We start from the raw sequence: 25091 nt of genomic DNA on the forward strand, positions 1-25091 counted from the left end.
CGTGCCCCCCCCTACAAACGTGTCTCCCCCCCCCCCCCTCAACAAACGTGTCGTCCCCCCCCCCCCTCAACAAACGTGTCTCCCCCCCCCCCTTCCCCGGTCAACAACAGTCTACCTCCACCCCCCTCCTAAACAATCGTGTCCACAATTTGCCGCGAAAGCCGTGAAACCCAAACCCCGAAAACTGCCTCCACAGCGGCACACGTGGATACTGTAGGTATAACACGCTATTTTTTACGTTGAAATGCTACGTGTCCAGTGTTCATGGAAACGTACACCGTCAACGTTTTTTCTTGGCGACTGGGTTGAATAATGACATCCATAATGACATTTGGCCAGATCAATTGATTTCAGCCAAAACACAAATCAGTTATAAGTTAAAATAACGACAATAAGAGATCTTGTGTCTTGTCCGTTAGACTCGGGACTTGTATTTATTTACCAGGGATCAGTGAGTCGTTGCGACAGTCGTAGAGCATCCCCAGACTGAAGGGCCGGCCCAGTGCTGCCAGCACTACGATCTTACAACTGTCCTTGTTCATCTGAAAACAAAGACACACACACACACACACACACACACACACACACACACACACACACACACACACACACACACACACACACACACACACACACACACACACACACAATTTAATAATTTAATAAAATATTTTAATTGATTCTGTATTGAAGGAACTTTTAGCCTGAATTGATGCTTAACCCTTAGGCGTGTTCATCTATGCCCCAATGGCATGGCATTTTAATCACTGTGGGATTTTCTATGTATGCTGGACATACAATAATTTTTTTCTTTTATTATTGCATCTTTTAAATTCCATGGGCTGCTGTGATAAGTGAATTTCCCATGTTTGACCACACACTGTGGCTGGGGGTGAACACGTTTTTTACTTTAATGTAATATAAATGTAAGTGTCTAGGTTGATGTGTGTAATATTATCCTGTAGTTTGCTTGTATTGTGTTTTCCCAATTTGTGTAGAGCAATTACATCCTAATTTGACTTTGGTACGATTTGTGTTTTTTGGTTGAAGATGTAATTTGTTTGAAGCTTTCCCATATTTAGGGTGGAATCCATTTAGAGTGTTATTAAGAAGCATAGCTTCCCTCATTGTTGGAGAAAAAATGACCTCATATTGGACATGGTCGTGCTCAATAGAAGTAGACGGACATGTATGAGACTGTCAAGAAAGGGGGTAGGGGGAGAGTAGGAACTGACGAGAGAGAGAGAGAGAGAGAGAGAGAGAGAGAGGGCACCTCATCCATGGATAAGGACGTAGGAGTTTGCGGCACTACTACTCACCCTATTCACATTTTCTGTGTCCCGGTCGGGATTCGAGTCGGGATTTGAACCGACCACCCACCGGTTAGTTGTCCAACTCCTTACCCAGTTGGCCATGGATGCCAACCAGGATGGCTGGCATGGTGTCACAATTGTGTTAGTTAGGAATAAGGTGAATAGGCTACCATGAAATTATTAACTGAACTTTTCCCACAAACTGCATTTCTAAAGAAATAAAAAGATAAAATAAAAAAATATACGGTATATGCATACAAAAATTACTTGATTACTTGAAATAACAGGAGGAAAATGTAAAATAACAACAAAAAAACAACATAATGTAATCACTTCCTGCACCAGTCCTAGGCGTCCAAATGACGTCAGAGGTGAAATGCTACAGCTACGTGAAAACTAATGGTACAGAAAACATATTGAAACATTAAGAAGTAGTATAAAAAAGTCGTCTAAAATGAGTCCAAATTTGACGTTGATAAGACGTCCGCCCGACGTCACATTTGGATTATAAATAGCCCTTACACGGAGGTCCAACGGACATCAACATTAGACATTCGGTAGGAGTCGAAAAAAAGACGTTGCCTGGCGTTACAAAACAACCCCTTCAGTGGACCGAAATTTGGCAACCAATAATGACACAGAAGAGACGTCACTCCGATGAGACATTGCACAGTGGGATCATGTATACAATTCCTGCACCTGTCATAGGTGTCCAAATGACGTCCAAAAAATGTAACCAGTTCAATGGTGAAATGTTGAACGTCAATATGACATCGAAGTTGGGTCGTAGTTTGACATCCAAATAGTGGACCTAGTTTGGACGTCTAATAGATTTCCAGAATTGTCCAGATTGTAATACACGTCCAGAAAGACGACATACAAATTAGAGCACGCCAAAACATTAACTCTTATGGCTCAGCCCAATCAAACGCGCGGCGACGCCCCACCCCTCTAGCGGCTGCTGGCGGGAGATACCACTTTGTCGATGGAAGTGCTTAAAAACCAGGAAATTCAATTCACCACGAATCTGTAAGGGCTAACTGAAGGTTGATTGTCCGATCGCGCGCTGCAAAACGCTTAACTTTTGTCCCACCCCTTTGACGCGCCGCGGTCACCCGCCCGCACGCTGGCCTTCCCACGATGCCTTGTCCCACGTGAGCACGAGTCCAATACAAAGTGAATGGGAGGCAAGTGCCACACTCAAGGTCACGCGAGCCGTTAGGACCATAAAAAAATAGAGTGAACGCACCTGGTTGCATCGGTCTGGCCCAGGTCCAGGTTCAGCCATCAACACCGAGATAAGACCAGCTCCGGTTAGACCTAATGAAAAACTCAGTGTTAAATATCACACTGGTTATAACATAAATCACAATGACATATGAAGTGAAATCCACAGTCCGTGTAACGCTTACTAGTTCAATTTTCAATTTCAAAACACAAAAGATTTAGATTGGAATATATACGTAGTTACATTTTCTAATGTTCTGTTTTTTGTTTGTCGAGTATATACGGAAATACATTTTTTTTGTCACTTTTTGTGTTGAGGTTGATAGAAAATTGGATAATAGAAAAATGGAAAATCGGACGGAAAGGTTCTGTTTCTGAATGCATATCTCGGCTGTCGGGGAAGCCAAACCCCTCCCCTCCCTGAATGATCAGTGGCTGCGCACAGAAAACGCAGGGGACTCGTTACCTTTCAATGTGCAAATGTTTGTGCTCTCACGCAGCTAATTTCGTTCAGCTAATTTGTGTGTATGTGTGTGTGTGTGTGTGTGTGTGTAGGGGGGGTCAAGGCTAACGATGTCACCGCTCCCCCTGGAGGATACCGTAAGCCTGTGGACTTGTGGCAAATAATTATGCATCACAATTGTCCTCACCCCATTCACGTCTATACTGTTTTTCTGGTAAATCACACACTCAGCCATCTCTAATGGGTCTACTAATCTCTACTGAGTTGGTGCAAAGATAACACATGTATTGTCAAGAATACAAACATGTGTAACAGAGTTAAAAATGTATTGTATTATTATATATGATTCTCGCCAAAATAAAACTGCCGTGGTTAATAAGTGTGAATGGGAGCCACCCGTGGCCATATGGTGTACTGCAGATCTGCTGCGTTTAGTTCTGTGCTGCGTTCCTACTCGATCAGAGAAGCCCTTGCTTTTGATCTGATGCTGTATATGTACACCGATTTCTGATGGCAATGATTTGATTTATTTTCCAAAGGAAAATAAAATAAAGAAAATCAACAGTTTCGCCTCCGTCTCCCTGATGCTCGACCATCGTTACACTGGTGCCGTGGCCTTGTGATCCCAGATCAGCTTGATGCAGATCGCCGCGCCGAGGGAGCTGCGTGGCAATCTAGGAACGCTGTCTGTACTGCAGTTTCCGTTTATGGTCAGGTACTCGGGCTGCCAATGAATGAGGTTTCTGAGTGAACTGTTCTAATAATAATTCATGTCTGAATAAGTTATTTTACTGTAATTTCTTTTTTTTTTTTACCCCCTCATTTCTATTTTTGTGGTGAAATGGCTAGTAAGTAAAAGCCAGGTGATGGGTCTGGAATTAGCCAGTTCTCTTTCGGGAGGGGTAGGGGTCTGGGAGGTTGTTTAAAGCCTGTGGAGTCTTTTGGGATGGATGTGGGACGTGCTTCTCCTGTGTTGCCTGCAGGAAATAGGGATTTAGGGTTGGAACAGGGCCAGACAGAATCGCCTAAGCAGATGTCGCAAGATAGGCCGCACCATTCAACTCCTTATGATGAGAATGCCACACTGCATCAGTTAACTAATATGATTTCACTGTTAGGCTCACAGATAGGCGAGTCTATTACAGCGTCACTTGTTTCTAATGGCGTCATTGGTGGGGTTGGTCGGGGTAATACTCCTATGCGCCATGCAGGTGACACACAGTTCAGTCTACACAACGCTGAGAGCACCCAGCCTAGTGGTGATACAAGTAGACTTAGTGAAAACACACACGTTAATGTTGTTGTACGGTCTGACAAGGAGCCTGTCATTTTCAGGGGTGATAATACTGACAAATACACGGTGGAGGAATGGGTTGAGTTAATGAAAGCATACATCAAGAAACAGAAGTGTGATGTTTCTTCACAGATAGAGGTTGTAATGGGGAGGTTGATGGGGAAAGCCAGGGATGTGGTTAAGGTTGGCCTGAGGAGCGACCCCTCACTTCAGTCTTCATGCACACCAGAGGTCATGTATATAATGCTGACACAGTATTTTAGTAACACATCCTCATGCCTGCCCCTCCAATATTTCTACTCAACTCTGCCCAACCAGAGGGAGAATCCCGTTGATTATTGGCTACGCCTTAACAAGGCTGCCGGTGTAGCCGAAGAGGGTCTGAAGTGTCAGGGCAGATGCATGGAGGATATGGGAGGGGAGATTTCCAAGATGTTTGTGAAGCACTGTCCGGATCTAGAGTTTGCGTCTGTGTTCAAACATAAGCAGATACATGAATGGTCAACAAAGGAAGTACAGGAGAAGGTAGATGAGTACCAGCGTGAGCAGGTGTCCTCAGTGAAAGTGCATGTGCCTAAGACTCATGCAGCTGCACGGATTTGCCATGAAACACACACAGAGCCCTGCAACACCTCTGACATGGAGACGTCCTGTGCTAATGTCCTCTCTCCTCCAGCTATCTCTTTAGTGGGTTTACCATCTCTCTCCCCCTTCACTTGTCTTTTCACCGAACCAGCAGCATTCTCTCTCTTCAATCTCTCAGAGCCAGCAGTCATATGTGCCGTCTCTGCCACATAATCAGCAACAAACTCTCTCTTCGCTGCCGCAGTATCAGAGGCCGTCCCCATCCTTTGCACCTCAGGGCCAGTTGCCGCTGAATCAACAGCCAGGAAACGAGGCTATGCTCGGCGAGATGATGTCAATGCTCAGACAGTTGCTGTCTAATGTGCAGGTTGGACATACGAGGCCCGCCGTGCGCCGAGGTGGCAGACAATTTCGAGGCCAGCCTCATGTCCATGCAACGGCCTGTCAGGTCTGTAATGATAGCAGCCACAGCACTGAGTCACACTGCCGTTCTGACCGTCTCTGCTTCACATGTTTCAAGCCCGGCCATACAAGTCGGTTGTGCCCCAGTCATTCCCCCGCCCGTGACAACGTACAGGGAAACTAGCTGGCCTGTGCTTTGAGGGAGGCCGCACAGACCATGACAAAAACTCCCACGTTAATGATGCAGCTGTGCTGTTTGACAAAGTGAGGAATCTGGATGAATCTGAGACCGTTGTCATTCAGAATACTCAAAAACTCAGGAGCAGTGACAGTTTATTTTATACCCCTGTTAAAGTTGAAAACAAAGTGACTCTTGGTGCTATGTTAGATAGCGGTTCAATGGCCTGCTCGTTGAGTGCTGTGGCGCGGAAAAAGCTGATCAATGCCGGTGTTCAGCTGAACAATCAGGAGAAGACTGACGTTGTCTTTGTTGGATGTGGAGGTGTGCGCGTGAAGCCTGAATCAGTGGTGAACCTTGAGATGGCAGTATATGGATGCAGAGTGTCTGTGCCTACTTTCGTTGTACAGAATCAACAAGATGATTTAATCATTGGTTCAAATGTCATTAGACATGTAGTTCGTCAGTTCAAGTGTGATGCAAGCTACTGGAAAGCTGTGTCAACTTCTTCCTCAGGTGACCAAGAACGTGAACAGTTTCTCTCCCTTCTCGCTGGCTTAGAACGTTGGTCTGATGATGATGTACCAGACAGGGTTGGAACAGTCAGGTGTAACAGAGCTGTCACCCTGCCGGCCGGCAGTGAGTTTCTAGTGTGGGGCATGCTTCCTAAAAATGTCGCCTCTCGTCCTTGTGTGGAAGAAAAATGGTGACTTGAGAGTGTGCACAGACTTCAGATGGCTCAACAAACGAATGCTGAAAGATGCCCATCCACTTCCACACCAAGCTGACTGCCTAGCTGCCCTGGGTGGGAACACGTTCTTCAGCACAATGGACCTCACGTCCGGCTTTTACAATATGCCGCTGCATGAAGAAGACCGCAAGTACTCTGCATTCACAACACCCATGGGCTTGTATGAGTACAACCGTCTCCCGCAGGGCCTGTGCAACAGCCCAGCCAGTTTCATGAGGATTATGATCAGCATATTCGGTGACCAGAACTTTCTAAGCTTGCTATGCTATCTGGACGATTTGCTAGTATTTGCACCAACTGTGGCGTTGGCTCTTGAGAGGCTGGAGCAGGTCTTTGGTCGGCTTCGCCTGCACAACCTGAAACTGGCCCCGAAGAAGTGCTGGCTGCTCAGAAGGTCTGTGAAGTTTCTGGGACACATCATTGATGAGTCCCAGATGAGTCCCAGCTGGGTCCACAGATGAGTCCCAGCTGGGTCCACTGGGTCCACAGACCCAGCTAAGGTTGAGGCCGTCAACAAGATGGTGGCTACGGACCTGATGGAACTTGATGGAGTGACCCCGTCTCAGACTCGTGTGAGGTCTTTCTTGGGGATGGTAAACTATTGCCAGCACTTTGTGCCCGATTACTCTGCAACGGCTAAGCCTCTCTTTGACCTCTTGGCTGGTCAGAAGCAGAAGTGCAAGGGAAGGCCTCGCACAAAGCGCCCTGCTCCATACAGGAGGTTGACCCCTGCTGATTGGATGTCAGACCATCAGAAAGCTTTTGAGGGTCTGAAGACGGCGTTACTGACCTCAGTAGTCTTAGCGCACCCAGACTTCACACGTCCCTTCAAAGCAAATCCCTCTCAAGAGCTCAGAAAAAGTAACCTGCTCATCGCCTAGAATTTCTGGCGCTAAAGTGGTCCGTGTGTGACAAGTTTAGCCATTGGCTTAAGGGTCATACGTTCACTGTGTGGACGGATAATAACCCCCTCACACACATCATGACTAAGCCACGACTGGATGCCTGCGAGCAGCGCTGGGTGGCAAAGTTGGCATCCTACGTGTTTGATATCAAGTACATCCCGGGTCCCAATAACACGGTTGCAGATGCACTGAGTCGTCTGCCTTTCGTGAAGTCAGCTGCTGGGAGACAGCTGCTCCGAGACCCCTACAGTGAGCTCCTTGCCAAAGCAGTCCCTGTCTCGGCTGACACTTTCCAGGACACATTTAGGAAGTCTGCCATCCAAGATGACTTGGAGAGTGAAAGAGGGGAGCCCTATGTGTCTGACGGTGCCAAGAACCGGTCCTTCTCCGAAGACGAGGTCTCTGCCATCCTTGGGACACACAGTCGATGGGAGTCAAGTGCCAGGGTGCGAGCTGTTGGCATTCTCCAACAGCTCCCACAGCTGGTTCCCACTGATGAAGAGCCCCTGCCTGCTTTTACAGAGAGAGAACTGCGTGAAGGGCAGTTGAGTGATCCTGTCCTCTCCAGGGTGCTGTATTATGTGGACCGAGGCCGTCGTCCATCCAGGAGAGAGAAATCTAAGGAGCCTGCTATGGTTGTAAGGTACCTGAAACACTGGGAGAAACTGACCACTTGCAATGACATTCTGTACAGAGTCTCCAAAGACCAGGTGTCCAGGAAGAAAAGACACCAGTTAGTGGTCCCTGACTCTTTTAAGTCTGAGGTCCTCAAGGGCATTCACGACAGTGCTGGTCATCAGGGGCAGTTCAGGAGTTTGAGCTTGGCCCGTCAGCGTTTCTTCTGGGCTCACATAGACAGGGACGTTAAAGAATATGTCTGTCAATGCCAAAGATGCGTCATCAGCAAGACTGCTGATCCAGAAGGAAGAGCACCCCTGGAAAGTATAAAAACGTCTGCTCCTCTCGAAATCGTGTGCATAGACTTTTGGACCACAGAGGATTCGAACAACAAGTCTGTTGATGTGCTGGTGGTTACAGACCATTTTACCAGGCTGGCGCAAGCCTTCCTCTGCCGTGATCAGTGTGCCAAACAAGTGGCGAAGCAACTCTGGGACAAGTACTTCTGCATATATGGCTTTCCTGAAAGGATCCACTCCGATCAGGGGGCCTCGTTGGAAAGTCAACTAATCAGTGAATTGTTGAAGGTCGCCGGTGTGAGGAAGTCCCGAACCACCCCATACCATCCGATGGGCAACGGCAGTGTGGAGCGTTTCAACAGGACGTTGGGGAACATGATTCGCGCCCTCTCGCCTGAAGCTAAATGTAATTGGCCCTGACACCTCCAGACACTGACGTTTATGTACAATTGCACGGTACATGAAACCACAGGTTATCCCCCATTTTACCTTATGTTTGGTAGAGTCCCACGCAGGGGCGTTTCTAGGTTTCTGAAACATCCGGGGCTTAGCCCAAGAGGGAATAGGACAGTGCGAGCGCGGTAAATTTTGTTGTATACTTTATTGCGCATGCACATTTTTTTTCATAATGCTTTCCCTAAATAAACCAAATAGGCAGGTAATTATAGCTTTGCTACCTGACTGCTGCTTATCCCCAGACATCTAAAGTTCCATTCAAGTTATTTCAGTAAGAGTAAAATGAATACAAGTGAGACAGACCTTACATTACCTATATCAGGGGTGTCAAACTCATTTTCACAAAGGGCCACTCTATGATGAAATGAAAATCACACTAAGGGCCGACACAGAGTTTACTGACATGCCTTCTTTTTAATCCAAAAAGTAAAGACAACATATCTATGAACATATTGCATACAACCTGCGTACAGGGTCATATAGGCTAGGTTCATTTCAACATTTTCGGGGACAAATTATAGGTGGGGGGTATGGGGGTGCTCCCCAAAATCTTTTGAGCATCAAACATTTAATTTCCTGCATTCTGGTGGATTCTTATTCATCTATCTGTGCCTTTTCTGAATAGTTTTATGGTGGAAATATTTTTTTTTCTGTGAAGGAAAAGACAACATTCAGGTTCCTAAAGAAACAACTATTATGGAATATAATGCAGTAAGGCTCTCAGGCATCCTGGATTTTTCAAAACTTTCTGCAAATTTAAAACATATCACATGTTTTGGGTATTTCCTTTTTAGGAATCATGACTCAGCACCAGTGTTAACTATTTATGACACTTAACATTGGTAATGAAATGACAGCCACCATTGAAGGGTGGGCAGCTAGCTAGTTAGCTAAATTATAACTTAAGGCAAAAGTTAGAAACAAATCATGTTAGCATTCATCCTTAGACACTTCACACAATCAGTCATCAATATTGGCATGCTATTTAGCCTCATAGATTGGCCTACTTACAGCCCACAGAAAACTGACATATTTTCTTCAATGCAAGTTCATCAATTCATGGCTTAAAATCATGAGCAGTAGAACAGAAATTCCTAGCAGTAAACTACGCAAGAGTCATAACAAATGGGAGAATGTGCGACGTGCGGATATGGCACAGGCTCTGCATGCAGCAAAATATCTAAAAACATTATTTTATTTTATTTTATTTTTTTTAACAAAAAAGATTCGGGGCTAATCAAATTAGATCCGGGGCTTTAGCCCCGAATAAAACAGCCTATTGACACCACTGGTCCCACGCCTGCCTGTTGACATTCTCTTCAAAAACATCCTTAAAGATCCAGAGATTAGCAATCATGACAACTATGTGGTGTCTCTGACTAAAGACCTGCAAGAGGCCATGGCTATCGCTCAAGGACATGTCAACAGAGAGCAGGATCGGCAGGCTGAATTCTATAACCGTCGTACAAAGGGGAAACTGATTGCTGTGGGTGATCGTGTCCTGGTGTCCAACAAGCGGGAGAGAGGGAAACGGAAGATTGCAGACCGTTGGGAGTCAACAGTGTATACTGTCGTCAGCATCAATGCCTCCACCCACACCTACCGGATCCGACACCCTGAAACAGGCCAAGAAAGAGTTGTCCATCGCAACCTGCTGATGCTCGTTAATTTCCTGCCTATCGATGCACACAGTGTTTCAGATGGAACCTTTGTGTCCTCCTGCGGGAAAGGGTCGAGCGACATCGCTGATGCAGATGAATCGATGCCTGTTGCGGGGAGAGAGGATGCTGGAGGTAGGACTCAGGAGTGGGTTGACAACCTGACCACTGTGAGTGCAGATGTCCATGCAGAGCGTAGCTTATCAGAAGACGTCCTGAGTATGAGTAATGGGTCCGGGCATACAGGCAGTTCACAGACAGAGTTGAGCTCTGGACATGGCTTCTCTCGTGCCTTCCTCACTGACTCTCGGAATACACGCACACACAACGCAGAGCACTTAGACGATACACGAAGCACACGGTCATCCTCCGCTCACTCAGATTCCAACACCTTGCACACAGCTAGGAGTCGTTTTGGACGTATAGTAAAGCCAGTTAAAGGTTGGGTAGGTGATTCGCTTTTTTGGCCATTTTTGCAAAATTACTTGAAATCCTTATCATAACCCGCTTACAGCCACTGAGTTAGAAGACAGAGTGATATCAAGTACATCCCGGGTCCCAATAACACGGTTGCAGATGCACTGACATGAAAATTAAACTTGTCAATCATCTGTGGAACGGGCAGGGCTCGAAAAACTCCAGCCAATCATTTGGATTGCCACCTCGTTGCATTGGACAGTAAGTACGTCAATCAAACGGTCGTACTGCACTCCCCCTCCCCCGCGCGCGACCCCTTCGTGCAGTTCTCGTGACCCAGAGCTCGTGACCCAGAGCAAGCTCCTGTTTGTTGTTATCCTGCGGTAGCTACTGGAACTAGTTAATCCACATTTGGACCTAGCAGTAGAAGACAATTTCCATGGCAGACAAGACGCCACCATCCCCACCACCACCAGCAAAGAGAAGGAAAACTCTTTTTCAGAGAGTAATTGATAATAAAAACGCTGAAAGAGAAAAACTGAAATCAAGAATAATCCTAGGCGCTGCTTTCGAACGTTGGCGGCAACTGAAGGACGAGAAGGGTCTAAAAACCGATGCTTGTGTGGCGGTTGACCTAGTTTCAAAGTTTATACCGTTTATACTCGGTAATACCGGTGTGGAGACGAGTGTATTACTCGGTGGGAAAATGTCCACACCGCGGCAACCCTAGTGAAAACCAGGACTTCCAATACAATTATATGAAACAAACATACTAAAAATAGTAATGATTTATGTGACCGTTTAATGTTTATAACATCTGGTGCAACCATAGCAGCGAGAACGTATTCTCAGCAGGGGGTGCTGGGAAAAAAAAAACTCAGCCTGCACTAGACTCGCAACTCGTTACATTGATAAAAAAGATGTATAGCAGCGCAGCTCAATTACACCAGTGCATGCGCGCACAGTTGAAAATCGATCGTTCACATCCAGCTGCTCACAGAACAAGTTTAGCGCACCACCGCTACCCTCACACTTTTTCATATAACCTTTTTTCAGCACTAGGTCATATGAGCATTAAATAAATGCTGCGTCTCAAAATGCCTTGGACAGCAGCGAGGATGACTCGCTTTGCCACGGGCCGAAACAGTTCGGAGCGACCACAGCCAGAGCGAACACAGCGGGGCAGAGGAGTGTCAGGAATAGTCTTTGGTGTACACATCAGTACGGCCTATTTGCACTACTGTTTAGTGGCAAGGCAGTGTTTTATTCGATGCCTTTTTATTTTCGTATATTATTTCAATGAATACAATTTATTTATTCATAAAAACCGGATCTGGTCTTCAAAACTTTTTTCCAAATATAGATCGTCTTACAATGGGGTTTGTGTTTATATTCGGACCAATACGGTACAGCGGGCGCTCACATGACGTTAAGCATTTCCTGGTGCATAATGTGACGCTTCAGAACCTAAAATCCCGTTTCTCCCCGTTGACACGACAACACATAACCGGCGTTTTCAGAAATCTCCACTTTGGCCGGAGTTTTTAGAAATGATCGTTTTCTGTGATAAGACAGGGCCTCGGACAGGGGGTGTTGCAGCACCCCCAGCACCCCTACTTCCCGCGGTACTGGGTGCAACTTACAGCTGAATGTAGTGCCATGTTGTTAAACGAAAACCTACGCTAGCCTGGTTGCTCTCGCGCATCTCTGTTCGCGCTCGTGCATGATTGCGCGTCCAGGTACTTGGAATGGGTGGAGTCAGAGTCAGCGTTGAAGGAGAGGGGGTAGGACCATTTGAGTTGTGTATTTTCAAAATCTGCTGGCGTTTCGCAAATCACCTACCCAACCTTTAACCGTTTACAGTAATACATTTGGTCTTTCAAGAAGGTTGTGTGATATCTGGCTGTAGGTGAGTTTTGTAACTTAAGATTCCTTTTGCTTAGAATTACGAGTGCTAGATTTAACTCTTGATCTGTTATTGCAGTTTGATTGTAGCCTTGTAGCCTTGTGATCAGCTAAGTGGTCCATCTTGGTAGTTTCTGCTACTCTGGGTGGAAACAAAAGCCTTGATAGCTGGGCAGAGCTAAGTCTGCCTATTTAGAAGAGTGAGGAAGCAGAGTAAATCCAGTAATACATTTAGTCTTTCAAGAAGGTTGTGTGATATCTGGCTGTAGGTGAGTTTGGTAACTTAAGATTCCTTTTGCTTAGAATTACGATTGCTAGATTTACCTCTTGATCTGTTATTGCAGTTTGATTGTAGCCTTGTAGCCTTGTGATCAGCTAAGTGGTCCATCTTGGTAGTTTCTGCTACTCTGGGTGGAAACAAAAGCCTTGATAGCTGGGCGGAGCTAAGTCTGCCTGAGCTACCTTTGCCCACTTAAGGGCCAGCTGTTATTAGCGTCAGCTGTAGCGTCAGGACCCAGCAAAGGAAGACCCGGGAAAACAAAGACTAAGGGAGTCTCTCCGCGGGAGTCCCTCGAGGAAGCCCGGGGAGGTGCCCTGCCCTATTGTAGCTATGTGTCGTACTTCAATCATTGTCAGGATTTCAACCCGCAGACGGCGCTACCATGGCTCCCCTGCTCGGCGCAGTAACCCGTCTAATCTGTGCCATCCACTTACCCTTGCTTACACTGACCTAGAGGTCATGGGAGGACTCTGGAACTGCCAGTCGGCGGTCAAGAAGGCGGACTCGATTTCCGCCTACGCGTCCCTCATGACCCTGCACTTCCTGGCCCTGACAGAGACCTGGATCACTCCAGAGAACTCTGCTGCTCCTGCTGCCCTCTCCACCGTCTACTCATTCTCGCACACCCCTAGACCATCCGGGCGAGGAGGGGGGACCGGACTCCTCATCTCGCCCATGTGGTCCTACCAGGTCCTCCCACTAGAACACTTGGCCAGATCTGCGTTTGAACTCCACGCTGTCACGGTCACCATTCCTATCAAGCTCTCCATCGTGGTGATCTACCGTCCTCCAGGTCCCTTCCGTGACTTCTACGACGAGATGGATGCCCTCCTCAGTTGCTTTCCTGAGGATGGCACTCCACTCGTCATCCTCTGCGATTTCAACATCCTGCCAGAGAAGTTGCACTCACCTGAACTAACCAACTTTTTCGCCACCTTTGACTTAACCTAATATTCACCAGGTCCTGCGGCACCTCTGCTCTCTCCGTTACCCCGCTCCCTGTGTCTGACCATCACTTTGTTGATCTTTCTCTCCCCTTGAAATCCTCTCCCTCCCTCCGCTCTAGTTCCCACATTGTCACCACTCGCCGTAACCTCAAATCCCTCTCTCCCTCTACCTTTGCCTCTACTGTTCTGTCTTCACTTCCTTTCTCTCAACTATCTACAGATGAATCTTCAGACACTCTGCTATCCTCCCTCTCCTCCTCCTTGGATTCCCTCTGTCCCTTCCACTCCAGACCAGCGCGAACCTCACCGCCCCCGCCTTGGCTGTCCCATCCTCTGCGGTAGGGATGGGCAAAATGATTCTTTTCCGGGAACTAGTTCTTTCAGTTCAGTTCACTATAACGATTCGTTTATTTGATTTGTTCGTTACGTCAGATTACGTCATTTGGTGTCTGCCGCCGCCCCCCCCCCCCCCCCCGCGAGACGGCCGTGAGCATAATTTAAACCACTACTAGGCTTTAAACCCCGTGGAAATCGAGAAGTCACACTATATAGTATAACCAAACGTCCCACCAATATTTATACCACTTGCTTACTCTCTATATTTCATTCATGGTTTTACATTTATAATTTTATTTTACTTTACATTTAATTCTTCATTGTTCAGGCATTACAGAACTTTTATGGTCATAAATAAAAAATACGAACTGCAGTTTAATTTCTTTGTTTGTTCTTAAATTGACGTAGAAAGGAGCAAAGACTCCTGGGATTGGGAAATGCGTTTATCCAATAAACAGATGGAGGTCAAGTCTATTTTCGAAAAAATGTAGGGGGATATATGAGTGGCCCCACGTCGAATGGTATGACCCAAGATACGTCAGACAGAAAGCGCGCATATTCGACGGTACCGCCTTGTCATTGGTTTACCCAGGTGCCACTGCAACACCATTGCTACCTCTGAATCTTTGAGAACGTTGTAGACTCAATCAATATAAGTCGCGGGGAGACGAAGCTCTGTTCGTTTGTATATTCTATTTACGTGACCATATTTTTGGTTTATGTTTAAAAAAAAGAATCAAAGAACCAGTTCTTCTTGTTTTGGGGAACCAGTTCTTGTCGTTCACGTTTGGGATTCGTTCGTTATAACGAATCGGTCGCGACCGACACATCCCTACTCTGCGGTCTTGTAGAACAAAGCAGCGAGCAGCTGAGAGGAAATGGAAGAGATCAGGCTGTCCTAATGATCTATCTCACTATCTTCTCCTTCTCTCAGATTTCACCTCTTGTGTGTCAACAACCAAATCTGCCTTCTACCGGAACAAAATCAACTCCTCTGCCTCAAACCCCAGGAAACTGTTTTCCCTGTTCTCATCCCTCCTCAACCCTCCCTCACCCCCACCTCCTTCCTGCCTCACTGCTGATGACTTTGTGAACTACTTTACTCAGAAAGTGAAGGACATTAGTTCCTCTTTTATCCCTCCCTCCATTCTCCCTCCTCCCATCCCCTCCTCTGTCTTTACCCAATTTATCCCTCTCACCTCCGACGAATTCAACAGAATAATAACATCTAACCATGCCACCACCTGCCCCCTTGACGCCATCCCCTCCTCTCTCCTCCAGGATGTCTCAAGCAACATTCTGCCATTTCTCACATCAACTTTCAATTCCTCCCTTACTTCAGGCATTGTCCCAGCGTCTTTCAAGACTGCCAGAATAAAGCCTCTCCTCAAAAAACCAACTCTTAATACCACCGACATCCAGAACTACAGACCGGTATCTCTTCTTTCGTTCCTGTCTAAAACACTGGAACGTGCCGTTGCTAACCAACTGTCCTCCTATCTCTCATCTAACAAACTCCTTGACCCTCACCAGTCAGGCTTCGAGAAAGCACACTCCACCGAGACGGCTCTCCTCGCGGTGACTGAGTCGCTCCGTGCTGCCAGAGCCTCGTCCCTCTCATCGGTCCTCATTCTACTCAACCTGTCCGCAGCATTTGACACGGTGAACCACCAGATCCTTCTTGCCACTCTTGCCGAACTTGGAATCGCTGAATCTGCTCTTTCCTGGTTCACATCCTACCTGACGAACCGCACCTATCAAGTGACATGGAATGGCTCCTTGTCCAAATCTTGCACGCTTGAAACTGGTGTCCCTCAAGGCTCGGTGCTGGGGACTCTTCTGTTCTCCCTCTATACCAGGTCTCTGGGCTTGGTAAGATTCAAGATTCAAGATGCTTTATTTATCCCGAGGGAAATTATTGTTACAATACAACAGTTACAATACAACGGTGGGAAAGTAATACAGGGTTAGAGTCAAAATAGATAAAATAGATGGAAATGAAATAAGTACAAACTAAATAAGTGAAAAGGAGCGATTAGATAAAAGTGGTATTAGTGGTAAAAGTGGTAAAGTGATAAATAAATATTATAGCAACAATTGTTGGCAGCATAAATTAACTAAAGTGATTAAATAAATAAATTGGGTAAAAATAATTAAATAAATAAATAAAGTGACATTGGTCTCAGGGCATAGTGTCTCCACGGGCCCTTCTGCAGCCGGAGGTAGATGCATTAAACAGTCTGATGGCCACAGGAAGAAAATACTTCCTCTGGCGTTCTGTGTTACACCGGGGGAGAATGAGTCTGTTGCTGAAGGTGCTTCGGCTCGAGGTCAGCACCTGGTGGAGAGGGTGAGCATTGTTGTCCAGGATATTGTGCAGTATACACAGCATCTTCCTCTCAGACACCACCACCAAAGAGTCCAGCTGGACCCCCAGGATGGAGCCAGCCTTCCTGATGATCCTACTGATCTTCCTGGCATCTGCTGCCCTCAGCCTGCTGCCCCAGCACACAACTGCAAAAAAGATGGCACTGGCTATCATCGACTGGTAGAACATCCTCAGCATGATGTTACATACTTTGAATGACCGGAGCTTCCTCAAGAAATAGAGTCGACTCTGGCCCTTCTTGTAAACAGCCTCGGTGTTCTTGGCCCAGTCCAGTTTGTTATCCAGGAATACTCCAAGGTGTTTGTGATCCTGGACAACATCCACAGTCACACCGCTGATGGAGATGGGTGTAGGGGCAGATTTCCTCCTACGGAAATCCACCACCAGCTCCTTAGTCTTGGTGGGGTTGATAAGCAGATGGTTAGTTGCACACCACTCGATAAAGGAGTCCACAACGCTCCTGTACTCCTCCTCCTTCCCCCTCACTAACACAGCCAACAATTGCAGAGTCGTCCGCAAACTTCTGCAGGTGGCAGGACTCAGAGAGGAACTGAAAGTCTGAGGTGTACAGGGAGAACAGAAAGGGGGTAAGAACAGTTCCCTGAGGAGCCCCAGTGCTGCTGACCACAGTATCAGACACACCGTCCTGTCAAATAGTCTGTGATCCAGGAAACCAGGGGAGGGTCCACCTGCATCGCCGTCAGCTTACTCCCCAGCAGAGCAGGCCGGATGGTGTTGAACGCACTGGAGAAGTCCAAGAACAGGATTCTCACAGTGCTTCCCGGACTGTCCAGGTGGGCGCAGGCACGGTGGAGCAGGAAGATGATGGCGTCCTCCACACCTAGTCTCGGCTGGTAAGCAAACTGAAGAGGGTCCAATGATGAGCTGGCCAAGGGCCGAAGAAGTGACAGGACCAGCCTCTCCAGTGACTTCATCAGGTGAGACGTCAGTGCCACCGGTCTGTAGTCGTTGAGGATGCTGGGACACGCCTTCTTCGGTACAGGTACCAGGCAGGATGTCTTCCACAGTACAGGGACCCTCTCCAGACTCAGGCTCAGGTTGAAGATGTGCTGCAGAACTCCACTCAGCTGGGTTGCACATGTTTTGAGGACCCTTGGGCTGACACCATCGGGTCCTGCTGCCTTGCCTGGGCGGAGTCTGCACAGCTCCTTCCTCACCTGCTCTGCAGTGAAGGTCTGTCTGTCGTGTGTGTTGAAGGGTGTGGGGGGAGGTGATGGTGGGGGGGAGAGAACAGGTAGAGTGTAGTCAGGAAGGAATGGAGGGTGGGCAGCAGGGCTGGAGGTTTGGAGGTGGATGGTTGTAGAGGAGCTGGGGGAGGGGCAGTCCGGAGCCCTCTCATCAAACCTATTGAAAAACAGGTTAAACTCGTTGGCTCGTTCAGTACCACCTCCTATTGTTTGGCTGCCCGATGGTTTGTAGCCAGTGATGCTCCTCATGCCGCTCCACACGTCCTTCAGGTTGTTCTGCTGGAGTTTGCGCTCCAACTTCATCCTGTAGCTGTCCTTACCCTATTGGATCTTCTCCTTAAGCTTCCTCTGTACCCGCCTCATCTGCTCCCTGTCCCTATCTCTGAAGGCCCTCTTCTTCTCATTCAGCAGGACCTTGATGTCTCTGGTGACCCACGGCTTGTTATTGGGGAAACGGCGTACAGTCACTGTAGGAACAACACTGTCCACACAGAAGTTGATGTACCCAGTTATGCAGTCCGTGAGATCATCAAGGTCCTCTCCATGTGAATTACAGAGCAACTCCCAGTCTGTTAGTTCAAAGCAGCCCTGCAAAGCTTCATCGGTCTCCTGTGACCATCTCCTCACAGTCCTGGTGGTCACAGTTAGCCACTGGACTTGGGGCTTATACAGGGGCTGCAGGTGGATGAGGTTGTGGTCTGATTTTCCAAGAGGAGGAAGGGCAGTGGAGCTGTAAGCATCCTTAACATTTGCGTACAGCAGGTCAAGTGTCTTGTTTTCCCTGGTAGGACAGTCAACAAACTGCTTGAAAGTGGGCAGTGTTGCAGCCAGAGCGATGTGATTGAAATCCCCAGATATCGCGATGAATGCGTCAGGGTGCTGTGTCTGAAGTCCCGCGACGACGGTGTGGATGACGTCACTCGCGTCCACCGCGTTTGCAGTCGGAGGAATGTAAACAACCAGGAATATCACATGTGAGAACTCCCTCGGCAGATAATATGGCCGCAGACTCACGGCAAGCAGTTCAATGTCCGGGCTGCACACCCTCTCCTTCACCGTGACGTGACCAGGATGACACCACTTGTTAATAAGAATAGCAAGTCCACCACCTTTCCTCTTGCCACTCTCTCGGTGATTCCTGTCCGCCCGAACAGCCTGAAAGCCGTCCACAGTAACATTAACGTCCAGAATGTCCTCATGGAGCCACGTCTCCGTGAAACACAGCACACTGCTCTCACGATACACCCGCTGAGTCCTCACCAAGCCTGCCAGCTCGTCCGTCTTATTAGCCAACGACCTCACATTCCCCATGGTGATGGAAGGGAGAGATGGTTTATATCTCCGCTTCTTTTCTCGATGTTTACGTCCAGCCTTACATCCCCTGAACTTCCTCCTCAGTTCTCTGGAGATTTCAGGTCTCTCCCGCATCAGCGCCGATGGTTGTAGCGGATCAGCTGATCTCGGGTGTAAACAATAGATACGCCACATTGTTGCGCCCCAACGGAGACGCGGTCGGGAAAAATTGTCCAAAGAATGAGACACACAGACAAAAAACATGAAAAAAAGTTCCCAAACATAGTTGGCTAAGGTTAGTACAACTTACTGAAGAAAAAAAACGGTAATAGAAAACAATAAATATGAAACAAATAGCTAAAAGTGAAGAAAAGAGAGAGAGCAACTGTTGCTGGCTGCCGCTCGACACAGCGCCATGGTAACCCCCAAATTACAAAAGCCGTGTAATTGCATCACACGGCTTTTCCTATCACTGCTATGCTGACGACACTCAGCTATTTCTCTCCTTCCCCTCATCTGAGAAAACCCGGATTGCAACACGCATATCGGAATGTCTGGCGGACGTCAGCACCTGGACAACTGCCCATCACCTGAGGCTTAACCTCAACAAAACCGCGCTCCTCCTAATCCCAGGGAAAGACTGCCCACACATGGACTTACTGGTCAACGTCGAGAACATGACTGTATCTCCGTCTACAACTGCCAGAAACCTCGGGGTGGTACTGGACAATCAATTATCCTGCACTGCAAACATCACTGCGGTCGCCCGATCCTGCAGATTTGCACCGGCCCTTCCTCACAAGAGAAGCAGCCCAGCTCCTTGTCCAATCACTGGTCATCTCCCGCCTCGACTACTGCAACTCACTCCTTGCTGGACTTCCTGCCTCTGCGATTAAACCTTTGCAGCGCATCCAGAATGCGGCGGCGCGCCTCGTGTTCAACATACCGAAGTTCTCCCATGTGACCCCCCTCTTCCGGGACCTCCACTGGCACCCTGTAGTAGCTCCCATCAAATTTAAGATGATGGTACTGGCATACAAGGCAGTCGATGGAACTGCCCCTGCCTACCTCCAAGCATTGCTAAAGCCACACACCCCAGCTCGATCCCTCCGCTCAACTACCTCAGCTGGACGTCTGGAACCTCCATCGCTAAGAGCTAGCAAAGGCCGTTCAGCAAAATCACAACTTTTCTCGGTTTTGGGACCTCAGTGGTGGAACGAGCTCCCTGCCGCCCTCAGGACCGCAGAGTCGCTCACTAACTTCCGAAAAGGACTCAAGACTCACCTGTTCAGAGTCCACCTCGACTCTGCATAGCCACCTTTCCTCTTTCCTCTTCTGACCACCATTGTACACTGTATTGTAGTGTAGTAAATTGTATTGTGTTGTAGTACTTAACTGTGTAGCAACTGCAGTAGCTGCTATCATGTCTGTAATACGGGGAATTGATTAACCTAGCGATTGTGGTACTTGCACTTGATTCTATGAACATCCTTTCTGTACCGACAGCGATATATTGATGCACTTCTTATGACAAATGTACTTATTGTAAGTCGCTTTGGATAAAAGCGTCTGCTAAATGCCCTAAATGTAAATGTAAATGTTTACTGTGTCAGATGTCCAAACAGGGTTTTGTAAGCAATGCCGTTTCTAGGTCAATGTTTAGGATGTTTTAGTGAGACTAAGGGTCTTGATGTGATCAGTGTGTTTTGACATTACATGAGTCAGAGTCCAGGTGTGGGGGCCTGCTTCTATATCTGTTAGACATGGATTGTGTGGGGTGTAGACTGCATCCTGCTTCCAGAAGTTGGTAGTGAGTTTTGTGCCTCTCTTTCCACTTAATTCCTTTGGGGACACTTTTCAAGTTGGAGTATATGTGTAATCATATCATGTGGGTTTCTTCTTATTATTTTTTTGGTAGAGGTGGACATAATGCCTTGCGGCCTTGTAGATTTTGGCGGAATTCAGAGGAGGTGGATGTAACAGAGTTAAAAATGTATTGCATTATTATATATGATTCTCGCCAAAATAAAACTGCCGTGGTTAATAAGTGTGAATGGGAGCCACCCGTGGCCATATGGTGTACTGCAGATCTGCTGCGTTTAGTTCTGTGCTGCGTTCCTACTCGATCAGAGAAGCCCTTGCTTTTGATCTGATGCTGTATATGTACACCGATTTCTGATGGCAATGATTTGATTTATTTTCCAAAGGAAAATAAAAGAAAGAGAATTCAACAGTTTCGCCTCCGTCTCCCTGATGCTCGACCATCGTTACACATGCATGATCATTCATAGTTTAATGATGGAAGTTCAGCACCAGTGTACATGGTTGAATATGAAGATGAAATGCCAGGTGATACTAGGCATATCTTTAGGCCACAGGAGGGTTCCCTTACAGCATTGGGCCATAGAGATTACAATGAATAAAGCTTGGGCATCACTAACAATTGCAATATTAATTTGGCAACTTAAAGTGTCCTAGTTCGTGTAGTTCGTGCCGACTGCCCATTATTTGCTCATACGAGTTGACGTGTATGTGGACAATTATGATCAGAATTATTTGCTGCAGAAAAGTCCAAAGGCCTACGGAATCCTCCAGGAGGAGCGGTGACATCATTACACACACACACACACACACACACACACACACACACACACACACACACACACACACACACACACACACACACACACACACACACACACACACACACACACACACACACACACACACACACACCCCACACACTGGCAGTTTCTCAATTCCAAGTACGCGAACTACGGACTCATGTGTTGTATTTGGCAAGTCCGGACTTCAAGTAAACACTTCCAAGGACGGGAGTACGCACCTGCAATTGGAACAGCAGCGGACTCGATGACGTCACCAGCTCAGCTCGTCTGTTAACTGTGCTACGGCCTCATGTAGGCATATTACTACTGAACAATATAAACACATTATATAAAACAAAACACCAGCCTCTTTAGTTTTAAAATAGTATGTTAATATTTTGAATGAATATAAATGAAAAGTTATGCGTATTCACACGGAAAGCCAGCTGTACCCAGGGCCGGATTAACAAATCATAGGCCCCTGGGCACAAATGTCTGAAAAAATTCTATATATATTTTTTATTATTATTATTTTAACACACAGACATAATGACACAGAGTATTTCCAACTCAAACGGGAAAGCACTGCTCATTGCAACAAATACCTATAACTTTAATACAACTTTAATACATGACATGTTATTCAATGGAAAAATAAAACAATCAGAGCTGTTTTTCAAATGAAAATAATGTAATATAAGCTCTCCTCTCCTGTCTGCCCCCACCCCCCACCCCCCACCCCATCATCTTAGAAAGGCTTTTTACGGGCCCTCCAGTTCGCAAACTCAGTCACAATCTCATCAAAGTCCAAGTCCCTGGCAAGCTCAGACTCGATGGCCATGAGGGACAATGAGCAGAGGCGTCCCTGTGTCTGTGTTGTGCGGAGTTCATTTTTAATTCGTGCCAACTGCGAAAACGACCTCTCTCCTTCACAATTTGTCACGGGCAGCGTCAAAAAAATACGGAGAGCTACGAAAACGTTGGGGAAAGTGGACTGAAGACTACATTTCAACAGTACTTGCAAAAGATTTTGAGGAGACTTATCTTGCTCACTCTACTTTATTTGTTAACCAATAAATCACATAATTTTGTTGAAATGTAAAATAAATAAAAAAAAAAAAATTGACAATTTTTTTTTTAAACGATCTGCAAGGCGGGCCCCCTCTATGGACGGCCCCTGGGCCCATGCCAAAAAACCCATTGGCTAATCCGGCCCTGGCTGTACCCTACATATAAACCATCAGTGGCTTGAAAAAGATTGTATGAGATTGCCGTTCCTCAATTTTCCTACATAGCCTATTATTATATTATTGGAGAGTAGGCTATTGATATAAGAATAACGAACGATCGAGAATAGAAACACACACGCACACACACACACACACACACACACGCACACACGATCAGATGGATCCGAGCGGGATTTCCGTTGCGATGGGTTTCCTCCATCAGCGACTTATACAATATAAACTTGGCATGATGCGTAGGCTACTTTGAATTGGAACAGTACTTCGACTGATGAGGCTACGACTGATGAGGTTTCACGAGAACGCAAGCACACAAGTACAGAAAAGAACGCGAATTGAGAAACGGCCACACACACACACACACACACACACGCACGCACACACACACACACACACACACACACACACACACACACACACACACACACACACACACACACACACTAGCCACTATGTTTTTTTTTTTCATTCAATTTAGCCAAAATATCTAATTTCCGTATTAACTCGACGAACAAAGAAATTGAACTCAATATTCCAATTTTGATTTTTATGTTTTGAAATTGATAAGAACTTATAAGCGTTACACGGACCCAATCGCGCGCTGCAATACACTAATTTGCAAAAAGTTTACCGAAGTTAAACTTTTGTCCGACGGTCCAATACAAAGTGAAAGGAAGGCAAGTGCCTCGAGGCCACGCGAGCCGTTAGGACCGTGAATAAAGGAAGTGAACGCACCTGGTTGTATCGGTCTGGCCCAGGTCCAGGTTCAGCCTTCAACACAGATATAAGACCAGCTCCGGTTAGACCTAATGAAAAACTCAGTGTTAAATATCACACTGGTTATAACATAAATCACAATGAAACATGAAGTGAAATCCACAACATTTACGGTCCACATTTCTAATGTTAGTTTTGGGGCTGATAACCACTGATTACGTCCATTCAATAACATTCCAAACGGGTTAAAAAAAAAATCAGTACCAACTTTACACCAAATACAACTTTATTGTATTTGGTGTCAATATAACTGATCAGCGAATGTTTCTGTCCTACCTTGGCTCCCGGCTGCGTCTCGTAAGAGCAGTAAGCATGTATGTGAGCTCCGTCTCTCTACGCTGAGCTGGATGGGCTAGGGGGGGGGGGGGGGGGGGGGGGGGGGCAGCTATGTAATTATTTGAACCCCATTTCCAAGAATTGCTCCGGTTTCTCCCCACCCAGAAGCACCTTTGAGTTTTAACCTTTCTTCATTCAAATAAAGATGCCAACACAGGTCATTGTATTAATCTTTAATTCTCTTTTAGGTAAAAGGCATGCGTCATGGTTTTGATACTTCAGTAAATATTGTTTTCAGAGTCTTTTTTCTCTTCCTTATAATACAGGGGTTCCAAACCTTTTCTCTTCGAGACCAAAAAAAGAGATTTTTTTTGCATTTATAAGAATAAGAAATGTATTTATCTAATGATGAAAGTACATCACAGCCACAATCCAATGTGCTGATGTGCGTGTTAAGTTCACATAAGAAAAAAACGAGACAGAGACAGAGACAGAGAGACAGAGACAGAGAGACAGAGACAGAGACAGAGACAGACAGACAGACAGACAGACAGACAGACAGACAGACAGACAGACTAGGGTGTGGGTGTACTGCCCCGTTTTCCTGTTTCCTGTTTTCCTTCCACCAGTGAGACTGAATATTATGTAACCGATAGGGTTAGGGTAGGTGAGAGAGAGAGAGAGAGAGAGAGAGAGAGAGAGAGAGAGAGAGAGAGAGAGAGAGAGAGAGAGAGAGAGAGAGAGAGAGAGTTGGGAATTCAGAGTTGTTAATGAATTCAGAGGTGTTTTCTTTTGTTGAGAAAATTAGTTTCTTGTTTGAGGTACCGTTTGTGTGAATTTTTTATCTCAGCATTTAGAGAAAACATGTTTCTTGTTATTTTGAGAAAATAAGTTTCTTGTTTGAGGTACCGATTGAGGTCCTGATCTTGGCATTTTGAGAAGTTTCTTGTTCAATGTTCTGGTTGAATAATTATGTGTTGAACCATTATTTTGAGAAAATAAGTTTCTTGTTTGAAGTGTCATTTGAATGAATTTTTTATTCTGATCTTGGACCAATTGAGGTTGTGAATTTTTTATTCTGATCTTGGCGCTTTGAGAAATGAAGTTTCTTGTTTAAAGTTCTGGTTGAGTAATTAATGTTCAACCGTTCATGTTTTAAGCAAAAGGGCAATCAACCTTTTTTTTTCGCAATTAAAGACGAGTTAGTGACTTGTTCCACTCAGCTTCTGACTGCTTTACAATAAGCTTTAAAAAGTTGCAT

The 25091-nt window shown here is 46.4% G+C and overlaps 1 long non-coding RNA gene across 2 annotated transcripts; it reads right to left on the reverse strand.

The window, feature by feature from the left end:
- Positions 1-399: 399 nt before the first annotated feature.
- On the reverse strand, positions 400-23901 carry LOC115538432 (uncharacterized). Of its 2 annotated transcripts, XR_003975313.1 has the most exons (5): positions 23831-23901; positions 23513-23583; positions 2563-2633; positions 1320-1433; positions 400-542 (listed from the first exon to the last, which is right to left on the reverse strand). It is a non-coding gene; the product is annotated as an uncharacterized LOC115538432 (long non-coding RNA). The 2 variants fall into 2 exon arrangements; XR_003975312.1 differs by lacking the exon at positions 23831-23901 and having other exon boundaries at positions 23513-23739.
- Positions 23902-25091: the final 1190 nt, after the last annotated feature.

The sequence above is a fragment of the Gadus morhua genome, unplaced genomic scaffold (assembly GCF_902167405.1).
Source record: "Gadus morhua unplaced genomic scaffold, gadMor3.0, whole genome shotgun sequence".
NCBI lineage: Eukaryota > Metazoa > Chordata > Actinopteri > Gadiformes > Gadidae > Gadus > Gadus morhua.